This window comes from Gekko japonicus, unplaced genomic scaffold (genome assembly GCF_001447785.1).
Source record: "Gekko japonicus isolate JY-2015 unplaced genomic scaffold, Gekko_japonicus_V1.1 scaffold307, whole genome shotgun sequence".
NCBI lineage: Eukaryota > Metazoa > Chordata > Lepidosauria > Squamata > Gekkonidae > Gekko > Gekko japonicus.
The window spans coordinates 506,655-513,742 of record NW_015171511.1 but is presented as its reverse complement, the minus strand read 5'-3'; positions in this window follow the sequence as shown (position 1 = coordinate 513,742).

Here is a 7,088-nt window from a genome sequence, read left to right as displayed (position 1 = left end):
CAATGAAAACCCCCAAACTCTTCCCTCCCCTACATGGTGGGGAAAGCTTCCAGAATGGAACTCTGGGTAACAGCTGATAAGACACAGTTACATAAACCATGTGCTGAGACTTTATGCACTGGAAGGTAATCCTCTTATCAAGCCCTTGAGCAATGGTTGGGCCATTAAGAATAAGGCTGTTTGACAGTCTCCTATGGGTGACTGGGCAAGATAGAAGTGAAGCTTTGGCTGTTGGGTGGCAATACAAACATATTAATTCATTTATTAATGTATGCTGTTTTTTATTTTTACCCTTTTATACCCATTTATTTATTTATGACCTGCTTTCCCCCCAGCTGGGACCCAACATTTTTATTTTATTAGTTTATAATGATGGGTTTGTCACAGAGGGCATTGCTGATACATAATGTTATGATTGGTACATGGTGGCATAGCTTTAGGAATGCTGTGGGAGTGACAGTCAGTGCTGTTATATTCATGTGTATCTACAACTGTTGTGCTGTTGATTCAGGATTGAAAGCTGGCTCTGACATAGAGACCATCTTGTATAGCAGAGCGGTAGGATTGTTGTGCTGTTGATTTAGGATTGTCGGTGTTAGCTCTGCCATAGATGCCGTCTGGCATAACAGAACCTTGGATTGGCCTGCTTGTTTGAAATTTCTTTTAAACGGTATGCTAGAATTCAAGTAGTCTTAGTGAAAGATAGGAGTTATTTGCAATGGCAACTACAGAGGGGTATGTGTGTGCATCTGACATCTGATTCAGAATTTAGGGTTTTTGAGAATCTGTGCTGACACAATGCTCGGTCAGGGACTGAAGCTGGTGGAGGGGAAATTCCTTGCCTCCACCCCCTACCACAGCCAATTGACCCCTCAAAATTCTGCTCTGGGGGTGGCACGGGGACAAAGTTCATGGGATAATGGGGGCATGGGGGCAAAGTGCTAATGTGCAGTGGGAGGGGGGGATTGCAAAAATCACCTTTCCTTCCTCCTCCAATGGAAGTGACATTTGACTGGTGTGACTACTGTTATTCTGGCAGAACAGTATTATTTGTTCCAACTGCAGGTTTCTAGCCTATTTAGTTGAGTCTTTACAATAGTAAGCATTCTCCATAGAAAGCAAGTATATGGGTGGTTGTGTCTGTCATGTCTTATATGTCCTCCCATCCACTTTAGAAAATCTCAAATCATGTTGTCCTACCTATTCAGCTTCTACTTCTCACTCTTGACACAAAATGTTCCTTTACCATAAATGTCTCAATTTGCCTTCATTATGGCTCTGGGGAGAGATGGGCAACTTTTTCAAGGGTCAAATTTAAATTTTAAATCTGTGTGACTTTTAGACTTCTACAGAGGTAAAGAGTGGAATATTGAGGGTAGTTACTGGACTTCAAGAGAAGCGGTAGGTAATATATAAATAGCAATGAGAAAGTTATTTGGGCAGACAAACTGTCAAGTCAACATAACATGTACTGTTGGTAGCAGAGGATGGGACTTGCAATAATGAGTTTAAATTAAGGGCGGGAAGATACCGGCTGGATCTTAGGAAAAACTTTTTTACAGTAAGAGTTGCGCAACAGTGGAATGGGCTGCCTAGGGAGGTGGTGAGCTCCCCATCACTGGCAATCTTTAAGCAGTGGCTGCACAAACACTTGCCAGGGATACTCTAGACTGATTTTGCACTGAGCAGGGGGTTCGACTAGATGGCCTGTATGGCCCCTTCCAACTCTTTGATTCTATGATTGTATGAAATGTATAGGAAAGAATAATACTGTGGACAAATAAGGCTGGCAACTGACAAATGTTATACCATTATTCATGGCAGAGACATTTCTGAGTTTATTTAATTTATTTATTTAAAACATTTATATGCTGCCTTTCCATCCAATTTAGGGTCCCCAGGGCAATAGATGTTAAAATATCCAAACATTTCAGACATTAAAATAGTGTTTAAAATATAAATATCTATAAAATACTTAAAACAAATAAAATATAAATACATGTAAACACACAAACAGGGAAGATGGCTAATATGAGTTAGTGAGAAAACAGTCTTCTCTAGCTGGCGGAAGACAATGATAGAGGGAGAAAAAAAATCTGCCGTGGAAGTGACTTCCAAAGTTTCATCACCATGGCATGGAAAGCCCTTTCTCAGATATGTTTATTTCTATTTATTTACAAAATTTATATCTTGCCTTTTCTACCCTCATAAGGGCCATCGAGGTGGCTAACAATTAAAAACATACATGATAAAATCTCACTTTAAAACCATTAAAATCCCCTCCCCTCCAAAACACTTTCATCATTAAAACAATTAAAAACAGAGTTAAAATACCAACAAGACATAAAAACAGCAATTAAAACATTGGTTAGGAAGGATGTATTTGAGTAAGGTGCCGATGTTACCGGTATTTTTGTGTACAAAACAGACTTTGAAATACTCAAGACCATGAACTCTAGAATGGTATCCCTGGCCCATTGGCCAGCATGGCAAAAAATTTTTAGCCCGCAGAGATGATCTTTACAAATACAGTAAACACTCTTGTACCCACAGGGTTCCTCTAAGACAGCATAACCACACCAGTGTGTCTCAACCTCGTGGGAGTGATCAGTTGTGTGGTGCTCTTAATTAATGGAGAGACTCACTGACCACCTTTCTTCACAAAAAAATGTGGATTCAAAGTGGTTTACAAAGAGAGGAAAACCACTGAAGGATTCAAATTTTGGTTTCCATGAATGAAAGGTCCTTTTGCCTTTGCCCTAATCTAGATGGCCCAGGCTGGCCCAATCTGTCAGATCTTGGAAGCTACACAAGGCTGCTCTGGTCAGTGTTTGCATGGGAGACTACCAATGAAGTCCAAGTTTGCCAGAGGTCATTTTGGGGGGGATCGCGGGGGATCGCAGTTCCCCCGGGTGAGGTATGGGGGCAGGGCACATGACGAAGCCCCGCCCCCCGCTTCCGGTCGCCCCGCTTTCGGCCCTCATTCAGCCAGGAGGAGGCAGGAGAAAAGGGAGGGTAAGTTGCTTCCTCCCTGCCTCTCCCCACCCCTGCCTGCCTGGGGCCAGGGAGGACCTTCGCGGGGCTTCCTTGCACTCCAGCCGGCCTTGCAGGTCCACCGCCAGGCCCCTTATGGGGCTTGGCAGTGGAGCTGTAAGGCCGGCGGCGGCAGCCGGCACCGTTGGGGGCGGTGTGTGTGGCCTTATGACACACTTCCGGTGATGTCAGGGGGTGCGGCCTTATGACACACTTCCGGTGATGTCAGGGTGTGTGGCATATGCCAATGAGTTATGCTAATGAGTTCCCCTAGCTCTTTTTCTACGAAACGACCCCTGAAGTTTGCTATACAGAAGCAAACAACGGGAAATCACCTCTGAACATTTCATGCCTACAAGGTCACCATAAGTCAGCGTGATCTGACAGCAAACAAACAAACAAACAAATAACCTTTTGCTTTCAGTTTCCTGGTGAAGCCCCCTGAGCTGTGAGTTCCTTGAAATAATTCCACCCACCCACCCAGCCTTATTTTGGAGAGATCACCATGTTGCAGCGGGAGCAAAATGTTCCGTTTTGCTAAGGCAAGTGCTTTCAATTAATGGAAATTTCAGTCTTGATCCAACTCCATCTAGATAGTCTTTCCTGAATCCAATATAAATACCATCACTCCATTAAGAATTACCCAGTATCCAAGTGGTAAACACAGCTCACAAACTAAGACCACATCTACAGTTTCAGAGGCTTACGATAAAAATTCCTAACATGATTTTTTTTTACAAACTTTTGAAAAGAGGTGGTGGGTAAACTGCTCTTCCTTCCATTGGCAGCGCATTCCAGAGCATCAGAGCCATCCCCCAAAAACCACTGGAATGGGTCGCTGCTATCCATATGTTGCTGTAGGAGAACACAGAGAATAAGACGACTTGATGAATGGAGCTGGCACACGGGTTCATACAGGGACATGCTAATAGGGTTGCCAGCTCTGGGTTGGGAAATACCTGGAAATTTTGGGGGTGGGGTTGGAGAGGGGAGGAACTTCAGTGGGATAGAATGCCACAGAGTCCACCTTCCAAAGGGGCCATTTTCTCCACGTGAAATCATCTCTGTCACCCGGGCATCAGTAGTAATAGTGAGAGATCTCCAGCCACTGCCTAGAGGTTGGCACCCCTACATGTTAAAGACATTTTAACTGTACGGGTGGAAGCCTGTACACAGACCCATAACAGCAAGCAAGGAGGAGACTGTAAATATTCTCCTCAGGGTAGATATAAAGCGGTTCTAAAACCTCTTAAATTGTTAAGTTGTAAAGGGGGGGAGGGTTTGCATGCATCTTACCAAGCTGATACAGGGTTAACACAGGAAGAATTCAGCACGTAATGAAGAACCAGATTTGTAAAAGTTGTGCAGACAATGGCCAAATTTGTGACACAAAGGAAGCCTGCTCACAGCTTTTCTGATTGGAAAGAATGAATCAGCTCTCATAACTACAGCTTCTGTAGTAAAACAACAACAACAACAAAATATGAGCAAGCTGAAAAGAGAGGGCGTTTTGGAACAAGAGGATGGTATGGCTGCACAGGAGGCCTGTGGTGGAAGTGTCTATTAGAGAGGCCTGTGTTTAGGCAACTTTGATCAAGATTTTATGAGTTGATTCTTTTAGCCCTGCCTTGGGGAATACAGGCTTTTCTTTGAAAACTTCATGAATCAGACCTTGGACTGTAACATTAAATAGATTTTTCTCTGTCGGTGGTTTGGGAAGTTTCTGCCTGTCTTTGAAAGAAGAAACCACTTTAAAATGCCAAAAGTTAAGATGTATGATATGTAGAGCAGGTTTCACACTTGCCCACCTTCCACACGAGGGGGGGGGGAGGTCTGTGGTGGTCATGTTGCATAGGAGATTCTAGATGCAGCAAATGGGCTGCCCACCTTCCATTCTTTGTTTCTCTTTTCACACCAGATGTGCAATGGGCTGCCTCTTCCCCCTGTCAGGCCACCATCATGATTCTCTGCCTGCCGCTACTTTGGAGTCTAATTGAAATAAAGGATCATAACAACCACATGTAAATGAACATGAATATTCTAAAGGATTGCAAAGATTCCACAAGAAATTACAAATGTATTTAACACAACATGAACTATGAACTCTATAGAGTATAAAGCTGACAAAGACAATGTAGCTGAACAGAATACTATCTGATGGCCATGAATTTTGAAGGAGATGCAATGAAGATGATACATAAGCCACAGCAGTCTATTATTCTCTTCTCTTCCCCAAAACTTAAGAAGGCACAATGAAGGCATCAGAAATGCCACTGCAGTTGTTTAACTCTTCACTCAACGGCAATGCGGCCAATTATATGAGTCGTTTCAGAACAAAACTTTTGTCAAGAGGTCGAAAAATAGTGAAATTCAAAGGTACAATGATCCCAATGCAATGACCATAATAGGAATAGAGATAGGGTTGCCAAGTACCTACCTACGAACTGGCGGGGGACACATGCTTCCCTGCCGGAAGATTCTTGCTTGTAACACAGGCGCTGCATTATTCCGTCACCCAGACATGATGTAGGCACATAGCTGGGCGACACTTTGGTAATGGAGCTGGAAACTTGATGGTACCATCGAGTTTCCAGCCCCATTGCTAGAGTGTTGCCTGGCTATGTGCCTACATCATGTCTGGGCAACAGAATAGTGCAGCACCTGTGTTTTCCCCGTAGGAATGGTCCCGCGAGGAACTACATATCCCCCGCCGAATCAAGGTAAGTACTTGGGAACCCTGAACAGAGATGGAGCCCAAAAGCCTGAAGATGTCTGTCTCTCAATGGAACACAATGTAAATGGCTTGATGCTCTGGGGAGTTATTCTTGTTTGTTTGCCTGTGATTCCTCCTTGTTTCTGTTTAACTACTTTTTAAACTACTTTTTTTTTAAAAAAAACCACACATCCTTGTTCAAACAGCACAGCAAAGGAATAACTGTGACACCCCCCTTTCTGGTTCTGGATTCAATTTGGGGGGAGGTTTAAGTCCCCCTTTTCTCTTCCATAATCTGAAGCCTATAGTGAGCCATTTCATTCTACCAAAACAGCACTTCACCATTTCATTCTTTGGCATGTGTAAGTAAAGCTTTAGTGGGTATACTTAAAAAAACAACTTCACCTCAATACCACATACTGCCAGCACACCTGGAGGGGGGAAAATGTCCTGTCCCTTAACCCTTTAATGGCAGCATAATGTGTGGAAATGGGCAGCTGATGCTTTTCATGACCTGGAGGTAAATAACAGCTCAGGCTAACCTGATGATGTCTGATCTTGGAAGCTAAGTAGGGTCAGCCCCAGTTAGTATTTGGATGGGAGACCAGGAAACCCAGGGTGGCTATGCAGAGGCAGGCAACGGCGAACCACCTCTGAATCTCTCTTTCCTTGAAAACCCCTTGCTGGGGTCACCATAAGTCAGCTTTGACTTCACAGCACTTTCATTCACCAGTGAATAGCATCCCATTAAATCTCTTTTAAAAGGGCAGGACATTTTTCTTCAGGTCTGTTGACAGCCCTCAGACCATAATAGCAATGATTGCTTTCATGGGAATGTTTTGAGATAAGGAAGCATTATTCATCTGTTTAAGAACCAGACTAAATGTTATAACTAACTCGTGGCTGCCTCAACTGTTTGTTTGTGATTAGAATCACAGAGTTGGAAGGGGCCATGCAGGCCATCTAGTCCAACCCCCTACTCAATGCAGGATCAGCCTAGAGAGCACCCCTGACAAGTGTTTGTCCAGACTATGGTGTGTCAGATAATCCTTGGACTTGTATCATTGTTTACACACATGTAACTTACCACAATTTGTTGAACAGGCCAATAATGACATCATAACTAGAGATGTGCATTCAGATATATCAGGTCTGAATATATAGCCTTATCAGTATTTTCCAGATATGCTCAGTTGTGCATATGGTATCTGGGATTTTCCAGGTTACTGGGGGATGGGTTCTGAAAAATCTTGGAAATACTTAGGAGTAACTGGGAATACCGGGAGCCAGCATTTTATATCTCCTGGGGCTTTCCCCCCTCTTTAATTTTACTGTGTGTTTG